At 38.8% G+C, this 15,426-nt stretch overlaps 1 protein-coding gene across 1 annotated transcript in view; it reads right to left on the bottom strand.

Moving 5' to 3' along the window:
• Positions 1 to 15,426, bottom strand: part of PAK7 (p21 protein (Cdc42/Rac)-activated kinase 7) — a 522,812-nt gene that overhangs the window by 272,533 nt on the left and 234,853 nt on the right. The window lies entirely within an intron of this gene.

The following is a 15,426-nucleotide window of genomic DNA, read 5'->3' as shown; positions in this document are numbered from 1 at the left end:
AGGTTTAAAAATTAGGACGTTTCACATAAACTCCAGTTCTCAAGATTCTCTTGAGAAACAGGAATATCTGGCAGAGCTGATGCCACATTTCCCATAGAGCAGTCACAGATTAGAGTTACGGAGGAGCGGCTGTATTTAGACTGGCACAGGTTTTCTTTCCTGCACTGTTTTCCCCAGTGCCTACAGGTCTGCCAACGCCTGGTCTCTGTAGGCAGAACACTTCTCTACCTCATGTGACCACATCCATTCATAGCTCTCTGATTAGATTAGAGTAAAGGAATTGGGCTATTCCAAAAGTGAGAGCTTACTGGACAGTTTCAAATTTGTCTTTTAATATGTCAAATATTGAAATGTGTGGGACTCTATACGATGTACTATGTATTAGCCTTTATGTACATTGAACTATATTATATAGTTTCTAAGAAAAGGGTAAAATAAGAGGATTAGGTCAGAATACACTGAAGTACACACCTGAATATGTGTGCTGAATGAGTAAAAAGCAGAGTGTGAAGAAGGGAGTCAGTTGAGCTGGAGAACAGTCACTCAGGATATGGTTCTAAAGGCGCTGTTAGCTTGCCTACCTGGTTTTTCAGGGTTGATCAGTAATCTGGTCACTGATAAGAAAAATAGCCCCTCATAGTCCTTCAATTAAAGATTTCCTGGACAAGTTCCAGTTCTATTATGAATAAGTACACTGGGCAGTTTCTCATTGCTTTTAGTCATTTTCATGCTGATAAAGTTACTTCATTTTTGGTAGTATGAAAATTTAAATAATGTGACAAAGATCTTTCTGTTAAAGGACAGCTATTTCTAGATACATTAAAAACGTTCTAGATAGTCAAGAAAACATTTGAGTTTTCCTTACCACCATCAAAATGAAACACCTACCTCTATGCCATCGAGTCAACTCCAACTCACAGAAACCTTACAGGAGAGAGGAGAACTCCTATTTGAGCCCATAAACCTTTACAGGAGCAGATAGCCTGCCTCATCTTTCTCCCACAGAGCAGCTGGTGAGTTTGAATGGCTAACCTTGAGATTAGCATCCCAATGCCTAACCCATAGCATCCCCAGAGCTCCTAAATAAAACCAGAGACCTTCTTTAGAATGACACCAATGAAAACAAGCTGGGTAACTCCCAGGGAACATGGCGCACTAGCACCCCACTAATCTGGCGACCAAGTCTTACAAGGCAAGAGAGCATGGAACCGATTATGAAAAAGGGCTAAAGTGGCCCCTGGTTCTAAAGAAAGCAAATTTAGGAAAACAGGCTCCATTTAGGTCCAAAAGAAAACTGCATATTAATATCAGTACTTCAACATTACCTACCAATTATATAAGAAATACTACCAAGAGTAACAGTTACAGAAATAACAAACAACTATTTTGGGGGGAGAATTTTTGGTACAAACTGTAGTTCATGTAATAGAGGTATCAGATTAAAAAAAAATTAGAATGGCTAAATAATTAGAATGTCAAATGTAAACAAAAATTTAAAACAGAATAAATATTAGAATGAGCCTTCTGTCACATCTTTGCTATCTGGGAACACTTGATTTCTTAGCTGCTAGTGCCTGTGAGTGTTGATGGTAGATACAAGCAAATTGAAGTCTTTGACAAGTTAAATATTTTTTTCCATTTATCATGATGTTATTATATATCGTTATGGTTGTGAGGACTTTTTTTTTTTCTTTAAATCATCTTCGCTTCCAGCAAGGTTGTGTCGTCTACATATTGCAGTTTGTTAACATGTCTTTTACCAATCCTGATGCCATGTTCTTCTTCATATAATCCAGCTTCTCAGATTATTTACCATACAGATTGAGCAAGCATGAAGAAATGATATACACTGGCTCACACCTTTCCTGATTTTTAGCCAGTCAATATTCCGTTGTCCTGTTTGAACAACTGCCTCTTTGTCTCTGTACAGGTTCCTCATGAGCACCATTAAGTGTTCTGGAACACACATTCTTTGCAATCTCTTGTAGCTTTTATACCTTGTCATGACCCGAACAATTGAAAGCCTTTGCATAGTTAAGAAAGCCCAAATAAACACCTTTCTGGTATTCTTGGCATTTTCTTCTTTCAGCCAAGATTCATCTGACATCAGCAGTGATATCCTTCCTACAACAACTTCTTCTGAACCAAGCTTGAATTTCCGGCAGTTTCCTGTCAATATACTGTTGCAGCTGTGTTTGAATTATCTTTAGAAAAACTTTACTTCCATGTGATATTAATGACATTATTTGATAATTTCCACATTCCATAAAGTCACCTCTCTTTTAAATGGTCACAAATATTGATCTCTTCCAATCGGTTAAAGTCAGGTAGCTGTCTTCCAGATTTCTGGGCACAGGTGAGTGCCTCCAGTGCTGCAACAGTTTATTATTGAAAGATGCCAATTTATGATATTCTGTCAATTCCTGGACCCTTGTATTTTTTCCAGTACCTTTATTGTAGTTTGGACTCTACTCCGTCCTTTATTACCATTGATTTTTGATCATGTACTATATCATGAAATGATTTAATATCAACTTTTTTTTTTGGTACAGTGACTATATACCTGCCATCTTCTTTTTATGATTTCTGCATCATTCAATATTCTGCCTATAGAATTCAACAGTAGAATTTGAGATCTGAAATTTGTTTTCAGTTATTTTTTAACTTGAAAAACGCTGATTGTGTTCTTCCCTTCTGGCTTTCTAGCTCCAGGTCTTTGCAAATTTCTTCATAATACTTTTCTTTGTCTAGTTGAGCTGCCCTTTGAAATTTTTTGTTCAGCAATTTTACTTCACCATTTCTTCCAGTTTCTTTAATTTCTCTGTGCTTAAGAGCAAGTTTCAGAGTCTCTTCTGACATCATTTTACATTTTCTTCTTTTCTCTCTTTCCATGACCTCTTGCTTTTCTTCTTGTTTGGTGTTCTTGATGTCCTTCAACAACACTTCTGGTCTTTGGTCATTAGTGTCTAATACACCATGCTCATGGGTAATAAATACCTCTGTCAATATTTATATTATTGCACCCTTACTCTAATACATCTAAGGTCCATTCCAATTTGGGTTTTCTTGGTTCTGATGGTTCACATTAGCAAGGTGATTTAATTTTTCAGTTTGTCAGCTATTTCTTCCTGGAGTAGGGTAGATAATTCCCTGTTTGAGAGTACTCTAATAATCCATTTGGAGGCAATGAGGAGTGACACAAAAATAACTGAAGACGACAAATACCCTGTTATTAGGCATCTACTTCAGGCAAGAACCTTGTACAACCATTAAGACTAGGAGGATATTTGTCTCTATTAATAGAGAAAGGATTGTTTCTCCTTGCCAGGAAGGTACTGGAAATTTAGGAGCTCAAGAGCTTCAAGTTTACCCACAAAAAATGAACCCATCCCAAATGTTTGGCAGCCCAGCCAAACTTATTTATATACAAATCATGGGCCTGAATTTCTCAGTTTGCCTTCTACTGCTAGTGACAAGTCTTCTTTGTTGTTGTTCAGAACCAACTCAATGACACCTAATAGTGACCCTATGCACAATAGAATGAAACACTTCCTGGGCTAACCTCACAATCATTGCCATGCTTGTGCCCATTGATGCTGCCATGTTGCCCATCCATCTCACTGGGAGTCTTCCACTTTATTTCTGACCCTCCACCTTACCAAACATGATATCCTTCTCCAGAAACTGGTCTTCATTAATGCTGACATAAATGCCCTGTGGCTTTCAGAGTAAGCCTTAGGGTGACAATGCACTCCTCACAGCCTGAAATTTTCTTTTTGCAGGGCAGAAGTTGCCACCCTACTCCATGATTGTCTTGGCTCTAATGTGGATGCGTGCTACAGCTATGTGATTCCCAAACAGCTTTACCTTCCAACCAAGACTCCTCCAAATTTATTGCAAGTAAAGGTTCAATAATTATGGTGCTGCAAGTCAAGGTTTATGTTCATCTGAATCTACCACTAAAAATGTGGTTCCTATGTGGTTTCTGGAGCAGCTCCATAAGGTAAGCAGTGGATTGCTAACCACAAGGTTGGTGGTTCAAACCCACCAGTTGCTCCTGAGAAACCCCATACAGTGTCACTAGAAGTCAGCACTTAACAACAATTGCTTTCCAACAGGTAGTGGGTAATCTACCTGCAAAATTCCCTCCACAGGGGCTCCATTCTAAACCACCTATTCCAGCTTAGTTTCCTTAGGATGCTGATCCTGAGGCTAAGATTAAAGTGCTAATACTTTCACTGGTGTGGAGCTGTAGGCTAATGGATCAGACTGCAAGGTTAGTGGTTCAAACTCATCCGTTACTCCTTTGGAAACCCTATACAGGTTTGTTATGGTTCAGAATTGACTCCACGGTGCTTAACAACTAGGGAGAAGACAGAGAGAAGGGAGTAATACAGGCAAGGAGAGGAGACAATACAAAGTAATATGTTACTGTCTAGCCACTACATTACCATGAACCATAAAGCAACACAAAGCCAACAGCCTAAAACATGCATTCACTAGGTGACAAAGGACATTTCTGGACATACCCTACAGAGATATGCCTAGGAATAATTCATTAGAGGGAGGAATGAATGTAGAGTGAATTATGAATGTATCTGATTTGCTTTCTTCTCTCTCTCATCTCTAGTAAGAGATATATGCTAAGGATCTAGCTCAGTGGTTCTCAATTGTATCCAATTTTTGAGCCAGAGACCTGTTTATGTCTCAGACATTTCTTATTGTCATGACAGACATCTACTGGGCCTAAGATGATGCTAAACAAACATAAATGTCCAGGATAACCCCTACAACAAAATGTCAATAGTGCCTCTGGGGAGAAACCCTGGCAAAGCAAAGAGAATCTGAGATGGTGTGTAAGATGGGTCAGACACAGGAAGCCAAGAGTATAAAAGACAAAACATGAAAGGCATTTCACAGAAGAGGAAACACAAATGGCGGATAAAACATGGAAGATTTCAAACATCATTAGTAACCAGGGAAATCAAATCACAGTAAGAGACCATTTCACACTCAATTGATTAGCAAAAATGAAGACATTGCAAGTACTGGGGAAGATGGGTCTCAAAAAGAACTCTCATACTGCTGGTTTAGGACGTAGTTTTCTACCACCACTTTGGAAAATAATTCCGTTTTACCTTGTAGGCCTGAGACAGTCTTCGTTCTAGCATAGAAAATCTTGGATCCTGCAAAACCTTTCAGTTCCACACAAACTAGTTTAGCTGGGCACATATTTCATAGCCTAGCAATTCACTCCTATGCCTATGTTGTTGTTAATTATGTAGATTCAGTTCCGAGTCATAGTGGCCCTGTACAAGGTTTCTGAGGGTTAGCAGCCTAATTCGTAACCACTACACTACCAGAGCTCCTTATGCCTATAGCCCTGATAAAAACTTAAACACACACCATGAGTCACATAAAAATGAAATTGTGATATATAAGACCAATGTAATTTTATTTAGCTGGTTAAATGAACTGCATGTAACAACATAGGAAAATCATAGAAACACAAATTTTGTATGCCATGAGCAAATCTCCCATAGATTTTATGAACATAAGACTATTTCAAAAGGAAGAAAAATTATGGGTATAAAGATAAGTCATGTTTGGTACTTTTTTTTTTTTAAACAAGGGACTGCTTATACAAAATTTTGGATAGTGGTTACCTGTGGAAGTAAGGGAACAAAAAGGAATTGAGGGCTGCCTTGATTTTCCCAAAGAATAATTAACTAATGAATAGTCTTCATTTGTATCTCTGTTGTCAGCTTAACTATGTTATTTGTTTTTGCTGTGTTATTCTCTGCTTATTTTACCTCTTTTAAAAAGAATCTTTTTCTCACTTCCAGAAAACAGGGAGCAGAGGATCACCAACATAGTTGGGAAAAAGAATTGATGTGATGCATAAGTCAGCCCAACAAGGGTAAGTTTCCCACTGATGCATTTTGCCAGGATTTATCTGCAGTCAAATTCCAATCTGCCTCGGAGGATTTTGACATGCTAATGCCATCCTGTTAAACATCACACTAAAATTTAAGGCACCTGGTAATTTGGGAGATACCAGGCTTAAAACTGAGGCTTAGAAACACAGTGAAAGTAGTTTAGAATAATTGTTGGATAAGGCTGCTATGTAACTTACACAATTCAGTCTTGGTGAAGGGATTTATAAATTGAAAAGTAATCATTTCACACATGTACCCCAGCAGAAACACACATACACTGGTCTCTAGCTAAATAAATCCCTGAGGTCAATGGAGAGTGCAACTGTTGACTGCTAACTGAAAAGATGTAGGTTTGAGTTCATTCAGGGGGACCTCAGAAAAAGGTCTGATGATTTACTCCTGAAAAATCAGTCACTGAAAATCCTATAGGGTACAGCTCTATTCTGACACACAGATCACCATGAAATGAACTGACTCCATGGCAAATGATTTGACTTTATGTCAAAGAGGCCCAAGTGCCTCAGAGACCTGCACCACAAACATTGCATTGTGAGAGTCTCGAGCCTTCCATAGAATTTTAGTTTGGGACAATAAGCCAAATACTTCACTTACTGTTTGTTGTGAAGTGCCAATGAGTCAGTTCTGACTCATACCTACCTTGTACTTTGTGTAGGATTTCTGAGGAGCAAATGATGAGTTTGAACTACAAAGTTTACAGTTAAACCAACCTTGTGGTCCAGCACGTCACGCCAATATGCCTCAAATGTGTATCATAAATTCCAACATCTCCTTCAAGTCACAAATACAATCAAATGCTGAAAAATTCTTGCATTTAGGACCACATTCCACCTTATGCTTTTCTCTTCCTCCCTCTCTGCTTCAACTTCTTCCCTCCTTTACAACTTCTACAAATACTCTTATAATTTTGGTAACCATACCATACTGCTACAAGGATCCCTGTAGGATAAATGCTGAACTGCTTACCACAGATCAGCAATACAAACTCACCAGCTGCTCCTAAGAAATCCTTTACCAGGATGCTATGAATTGTAAATGACTCGAAAGCACTTATCATTTCTTTAATCTTGTTCTTTCTCATTTTTTTAGTCTTATTATCATCTAATAGCAATATGGCGCATCGTGCTACTATATTTTTATATCTTATTTCTTAAATGTTCTTCCCACCTTATTTGACTGGGGAAGTCATACTCTGTCAGCTTTAATACAGATGTCACATTCTTGATAGACTGGCTGCAATTTAGGTACTCCCCCCTACCTTCCACATTTGGTGTTAATGTCCTTTTCCAATGTGACTGTGAATACTAATAAGGTTGAGTCTGTTTCCATGTTCCTTAAATCTTGGATGCTATTGGGATTAGCTGTGGCTTATAGAATGTACGATGAGCACTCAATCACAATGTCTGTTTGAACCACAAGGCTGGAAACCCTATACAGGATTACTATGAGTTGGAACGGACTCGATGGCACTAAACAACAACAGCGAATAGACTGTGGTAGACATAACTGTTCTGAGCCTAAGCTTCAAAAAGCCATGCAAATTTTTGGTCATTCCCTTGAATTTTGCTCAACCATCATGTGACTAAGCTCAGATTAGCCTGCTGAAAAGGAGCCCTGGTTAAGTGCTTGGCTGCCAATTGTTTCAATGAAGAAAAGATAACGCATAATACCTGGAACTTCAGGGTTTCCTCTTGCTACTAGAATCCCCTGGGTCTACATATATGGCAAGGCACAAAAGTGAGGGACATAACATACCTCATACCCACATGGGGAATACCTTAGCGAATAGCAGATAAGAGAAAGTGGCTAATTGCCCAGTTGCGGTAACTCCAATGTACGTTCCATACTTTAGCCTAGCATTCTCAAATGGAATTACTGTTTCCAGTAGTGATAAAGCACCTTCCGTCTTTTCTCGGTCTCACATCCCTACTCTTCTGGTATACTGATGTTAAGTGCTGTCTAGCCAATTCTGACTCATAGTGACCCTGTATAGGCTTTCCAAGGAGCAGCTGGTGAGTGTGAACCACTGACCTTGTGGGATGGAGTGGCAGCAACAATTGTGAGGTTGGCACAGGACTGCGAATTGTTTCATTCTGTTGTGTAAACGGGAGCTATGAGTCAGAGCTGACTTGATGGCATGAAAGATCATCATCCAAAATCCTTGTCTCATAGTCTGCTTCTGACCTAAGACATCATTTATCTTTCTGTTTTATTATATCCTTAGTGCTTCAGAATCCAGTACTTCTCCTAGGCACTTACATGATTTCAATGAGACTTCCAGCTAATCACAGAACTGTTTCCAGTCCAGTGCATGAAAATCACAATATATGGTATATCATCTTCAAGTCTTTTCTGGGTTTTATCGGTGCTCAATTCTTCATGTACATAAAGATGGAATTAACTTACAGTTGTGGGATAGTTAAGTTCCAATGAATTGGCTTTAACCCATAGTTAAACCCCTTGTATAGGGGTTCTGAGGAGTACCTGGTGAGCCTGAACCAGCGACTTTGCAATTCAGCACCTTAACCTACAGTGCCACACCAGGACTTCTATAATGATAATGATTCTTGACCTAACTAAGATGAAATGTACAAGTTTGCAACTTATAACAAGCACCTTAAACTCCCCTGTAGGCCTCTTGTACCAGTTTCTCTCTTCTGTTTATTAAAACATTATAGATTGATACCATGCACTTGGTCACGTTGTTGTTGGTAAGAGTCATTAAGTCAGTTCCGATTCATAGCAACACTACAAACAGTTTTGAGGAGTAATATGTTGTTAAGAGCCACCAAGTCAGTTCCAACCCATAGCAACCCTGTATAGGGTTTCCAAGGAGTGGTTGGTGAGTACCACAGTTTCTGATCGTTTTCTAACATTTGCTGGGCTTTCTTTCTCCTTTTGCCTTTATTACAGCCTGATCCTGTGAAATCTCATGAGTCCTTTGAGTTATCCACACTGTACAAATGCTTCACTGAGGATGTTTCCAGGAGGCATCTAGAGTTAAGGAAAGAAAGGTTCCTACATTACCGTAGTTCAGAACCACTTCAGAAAGTTGGGAGTAGTAGAAGGCAGGGCTCGATACTTTGCTGAGCTATTTAAAGATTCCTCAGCTGAGTTATGAATAATGCTTCTGGACAGAATTTTGGGTTGGTCCATACTCCAAAAGTGACTGTTGGTTTTTGCAATCTAATTTCCCAGGCAATCATCTGCAACTCTCATTCTCCCATAAGTCCCTTGTATTTCTGCACAATGGTTATAATCTCAAAAGACCTGTCTTTCAGTGGGCAGAGCTCTAGTTTCTCTGGAAAATGTTTACATCTATTCATTTCTCATCATTTTCAAACACAAATTTTAAAGTAGGTTTTGTCTTTTCTTCAATGTTTCATCTAGAAACAATACAGTGGAAAAGTTTTGGTCTTGAAATCATACTTGATGGACCTAAACCACCAGTCCTCAAAAAAACTCATACTCTTCTTACCTAACATAGCATAGTGTGTAGGGATTGGGCTGCTAACGTCAAGGTCAGCAGTTCGAAACTACCAAATGTTCTGTGGGAGAAAGAGGATTTCTGCTCCCATAAAGCTTTATAGCCTTGGAAACCCTGTAAAGGGTCACTGTGAGTTGGAGCCAACTCCATGGCACACCACCACCTCTCAGTGGCCAGGGTAACAAAGTTCTTTGTTACTACAACCACTGTGTCAATCCATCTCATTGAAGGTGAAAGTCTTCCTCTGTTTCATTGCCCCTCTATTTAACCAAGCATGATATCCTTTTACAGGGAATGGGTCCCTCCTGACATGCTGACATGTTCAAAGCACCTGATACAACATCACACCATCCTTACTTCCAAGGATCATTCTGGCTATACTTCTGCAAAGACAGATTTGTTTGTACTTCTAGAAGTCCAAAGTACTTCTAGAAGTCCAAAGTACTTTAAATATTCTTCACCATAATTCAAATGCAACAATTCTTCTCTGCCCTTCCTTATTCATCGTCCAGTTTATACATGCAAATAAGGCCATTGAAAATACCATGGATTGGGTCAGGCACACCTCATCCTCAAAGTGACATCTTTGCTCTTCAGCATTTTAAAGTGGTCTTCTGCAGCAGATCTGTCCAAACAAATATAGTTTGATTTCTTGTCTGCTGTTTCCATGAGCATTGACTATGAATCCAATTAAAATTAAATCCTTGACAACCTCAATCTCTTCTGCATTGATCATGCTGCTGTTTATTAAGCCAGTTGTGAGAATTTGTTTATGTTGAGGTGTTGTAGTCCATACTAAAGACTGTATTCTTTGATCTTCATCAGTATGAGCCTCAACCTCCTCTTCATATCCAGCAAGCAAGACTGTCATCTGCATTTGTTAAGGGCCTTCCTTCAATTATGATGCTGTGTTCTTCTTTATATAATTAGTTTCCCAGGTTGTTTGCTCAGCATACAGATTGAAGAATATAAACCTGACACACACCTTTCCTGGCTTCAAACTATTCAATATTCTGTTATTCTATTTGAATGACTACCTCTTTGACTACATACAGGTTCTCCATTAGCATAGTGTTTTGGAATTTCCAATCTTAGCAATGTAATTCATATGATCCACAAAGTTGAATGCCTTTGGATAGTCAAGAAAACACATGCAGACATTATTCTATATTATCTGCTTTCAGCAAAGATCCATCTGACATCAACAATGATATCCCTCTTTGCACATCCTCTTCTGAATACAGTTTGCATTTCTGACAGCTGTCAGTGTACTGCAGCAACCGCTTTTTTAGTTTCTTCTGCATAATTTACTAGCATGTGATATTAATGATAATTGTTCTACAATTTCTGCACTTCCTAGGGTCTCCATTTGTTGAAATGGGCACAAAAATGGATATATTCTAGTCAGTTGGCTAGGTAGTTGTCTTCCAAATGTCTTGCTGTAGACTAGTGAGTTTTTCCAGTGCTGCATCAGTTGAAAATTTTCAACTTATATTCCATCAAATCCTGCAGTTTTGTTTTTCACCAGTGCCTTTGATGCAGCTTGAATGTCTTCCGTCAACAGCATCAATTATTGGACATAGACTACCTCCTGAAATGGATGAACATCTATTAATTCATTTTGTTACAATTACTCTGTATTGTTTTCATATCCTTTTGATGTTTCCTGCCTCTGTCAATATTTTGCTTATATTGTTGTTAAGTGCCATTGATTCAGCTTCAAATTATAGCAACCCTGCATAGGGTTTCCAAGAAGTGACTGTGGGTTTGAACTGCCGACCTTATGGTTAACATTCCAGTGCCTATCAGTAGAGCATTCTGCTTGCCCAAAGAATCTTTCAATATTGCAAGCTTGAATATTGTCTTTAGGTCTTGCAGTTTAAAAAATGCTGAAGAAGCCCTTTTTGCTTTCTAACTCCAGATGTTTGCACATTTCATTATAATACTTTGTCTTCTCAAACTATATTTTTAGACGTTCTGTTTATCTCTTTTTCTCCATCATTTCTTCTATTTGCTTTAGCTATTTTACATTCAAGAGCACATTTCAGAATCTCTTCTGACATCCATTTTAGTCTTTTCTCTTTTACTGTCTTTTTAATGACCTTTTTTTTTTCCTTCATGAATGATGTTTTTGATTTCATGCCACAATTCCTATGGTCAATCGTGTATGTCATTGCATCAAATCTGTTAATTGCTATGGTCTCTAAAATTAGCTGTTATTTACTCCACATCGTAGTTTGGCTCTCATGGACTTGTTTTAATTTTCTTCAGCTTCAGCATGAAATTTCATATGAGCAAATAATGGTCTTTTCCCCAATATGCTCCTGGACTTGTTTAGGATGATGTTAACAGAGCTTTTTCAATGTCTTCTCCCACAGATCTGGTCAATTCAATTTCTGTGTATCCCATGTAGCTAAGTCCACATGTTTAGTTGCTGGGTATTTTGTTGAAAAAGGTATTTAGAATTTTGCAAGACTAAATAATGACTTCAGTGTCAACTCTATTGATGGTAGTGGTTGCATGCCATTAAGTGAGTTCTGACTCATAATGACCCTGTACAGGGATTCTAAGAGTATAAATCTTTATGGGACCAGAAAGTCCCATCTGTCTTGTGGAGAGGCTGATAGATTCGAACTTCTGACCTTGTGGTTAGTAGCATAGCTTGTAACCCACGATGCTACCAGGGCTCCTGTCATTTCTATTTCCAAGGCCATATTTTCCAACTACCAATTATTCCTACTTTGCTTTCCAACTTTAACATTCTAATTTCTACAATGTCTTCATCATTGGCTTTTTAGTTAGTGGGTAAATTTGAATGATAGTGGTATTAGGAAAGACATACCAATTCTGAATGCTTAATCACTGAACTTAAGGATAACAGTGGAGCAATGGCAGCTGTACTGCCAGAACATGAGCCCCGTAGTTTGGAAGGCACTCAAAATACCACTGGGGCGGAGTGGCCTCCTCAGAATAGAGTGGACTGTAATGATGTGAATGGACCAAAACTTCTGGAACAAAATGGAAGAATATGCTTAACATTTCTACAAGGACAGCTGTTGTACTGCAGAAAGCATCAAAAGAAGATGGAAGGAATACACAGAGCCACGTTCAACCACTATAAGAGGCAGCATATGATCAAGAACCTATGGTACTGAAGGAAGAAGTTCAATGCACTGAAGACACTGGTGATACACAAAACTCCAGGAATTCATGGAATGCAAACATATCTTTTGACAAACTGATACAGCATGTTTGCCAAGAAATGTGGAAGACAGATACTTGGCGAAACGACTGGAAGAGAGCCGTACTTGTGTCCATTCCACAGAAAGGTGACTCAAAAGAACGTGCAATCACTGTTACTGAACAATTTCGTTAATATCACATGCAAGCATTATTACACTGGGTGGATCATAAACTATGGATCTATGGATAACACTGTGAAGATTTGGTATTCGATGAGACTTAATCGTGCTCATGAGGAACCTGTCTATAGACCAAGAAACAGTTGTTTGAACAGAACAAGAAGATAACTACATGATTTTAAATCAGGAAAGCTATGTGGCTGGTTGTACCCTTTCCCCATATTTGCTCATTCTGTATGCTGAGCAAATAATCCAAGAAGCTGGATTACATGAAGAAGAATATGACATCAGGATTTGTAGAAGACTCATTAATAACCTGCAATATGCAGATGACACAATGTTGCTTGTTGGAAGTGAAGCGAACTTGAAATACTTATGAAGACCACAAACTATAACCTTCAACCTAGTGTAAAACAAATAACCAAACTCCTCATAAATGAACCCACAAATAGCATGCTGATAAACAGAGAAAAGACCTAAGTTGTCAAAGTTTTCATTTAGCTTGGATCCACAATAACCTCACGGATGCAATAGTCAAATGACACTATATATTACATTATGCAAATCTGCTGCAAAAGACCTCTTTAAAGCATTAAAGGGTTAAAGAGCAAAGATATCACTCTGAGGACTAAGGTGCACCTTACCCAAGTCATGATATTGCCAGTCACCTAAAATGAATGTGCAGGAGCTCTACTAGTATAGTGGTTACAATCGGGATGCTAATCTCAAAGTCAGCAATTTGAAACTACCAGCCATTCTGTGGGAGAAAGATGAGGTTTTCTGCTCCCACAAACATTCACAACCTCAGAAACCCTATACAGTGTCACTATAAGTGGGAGCCATCTCCACAGCACACCACCACCACTAATATGCATGTGAAAGATATACAATGAAAAAGAAAGACTGTATAAGAATTGATTCTTTTGAATTATGGTGTTGGCTAAGAATCCTTCTTGAAGTCCATGGTACTGTCAATAAAAAATCTCTTTTAACAAACACAACCAGAGTGCTCCTTAGAAGTGAGGATTGTGAGTCTCTCATACTTTGGACAGGTTATCAGGAAGAAGTAGTCCCTGCAGTAGGACATTTTGCTTGGTACAGTGGATGATCAATGAAAAAGAAGACCCCCAATGAGATGGGGTGTGTTTTCCTCTGTTGTCCATAGGGTAGCTGTGAGTTGGAACTGACTTGACAGTACCTAATAACAGCAACAACAAGGTGTGTGGTACAAGACCCCCTTGACTGAGCCTGTCAAGTCCTTCAGCAGCAGCACAGACACAATTTAACACTAAACCTCTTTGAATTTCAGAAGTGGGCCATAAACATACACATTGTAAACAGTTTTTTTAAACACTAGAATAAATTACAACTTCACTACCTATTTTAGTAAAGTCCATTTTCACTACTGGAGACACCCTGTGTGATAAGTTAAGGTTTTGTGTCAATTTGACTGGGTCAGGATTCTCAATGGTTTGGCAGTTAAGACTTAGTAATCTTTTATGATACGATCAGCTTTTAACAGGAATGAAGTTTCCTAAGAGGGTGGCTTGCTTCCAATATTTGGACACTCAGACAAAGCTTGCTTTCTTCTGCAGCTGGCTGATCATCCGATATCTGGTTCTTTGGACTTCAGCCTGTGGCCTGCTCTATTGCCAATCCTGGGAGGAGTTGTAGCAGCCTGCTATCGTACTTGCCTGACTAACTGCCTGCCTGCCATATGATCTGTTGATCTTCAGCTGACCATGCACTTTGGACTTGCCTACCCCTACAACTGTATGAACCATTTCCTTCGTTTAAACATCATGGGTTTTGCTTCTTTAGAGAACCCAGCATAAGATACCATGTATTACAGAGGAGACGTATGCTCCATAGGGATTTACTTGGCTGTAATCCTTACAGAAACAAATATCTACACCTTTCTTCTGTGGTGTTCCTAAGTGGGTTGGAACCATCAAACTATAGGTCTAAGGGAGTACAACCATTTACACTACCCAGGAACTTTATAATTTCAGTACTGTATATTAACACACAAATAAACAGTTGCTGTTAAGTGCTATCGAGTTGGTTCTGTCTCATTGTGACCCTGTATAGGGTTTCTAAGGAGCAGCTGGTGTGTTTGAACTACTGAATGGAGTAAAATCAAGACACTTTCTCATTCCTAAAAAGTTCTATTAACATGTATTTTCAAATCTTCTTAAAGCAATACAGTCTTGGATACTGACGTTAGAGCATATTGATTTAGAGCCTATCTTCAGCTTCTTTACACAGTTGGCTCTTTTCTATCATTGAAGTCTCAGTTCAAATTTTTCTGAGTGGACCACTTTGACACCCAAACTAAAGTAACCCCTCAATCACCCCACATCACATTAACTTGTTCATCACATGCATCCAGGTCCCTGGGTGCCAAAATGGTTTGCAGTCTGTTGGTAACTGAAAGGTTTGAACCTACCCAGAAGCACTGTGGAAGAAAAGGTCTTGAGATCTCCTTCCATAGATATTACAACCAAGAAAATGCTATGGAGCAGTTCTAGTCTTTAACACATGGGATCGCTACAGTCAGAACTGACTCTGTGGTATACGACAACAAAAGCAACAAGTACGTTTATACACATTATTGACA

Source organism: Chrysochloris asiatica, unplaced genomic scaffold (assembly GCF_000296735.1).
Source record: "Chrysochloris asiatica unplaced genomic scaffold, ChrAsi1.0 scaffold00141, whole genome shotgun sequence".
NCBI classification, from domain to species: domain Eukaryota; kingdom Metazoa; phylum Chordata; class Mammalia; order Afrosoricida; family Chrysochloridae; genus Chrysochloris; species Chrysochloris asiatica.
The sequence above is the reverse complement of the archived record's forward strand: the minus strand, read 5'-3'. Positions and strand labels throughout refer to the sequence as shown.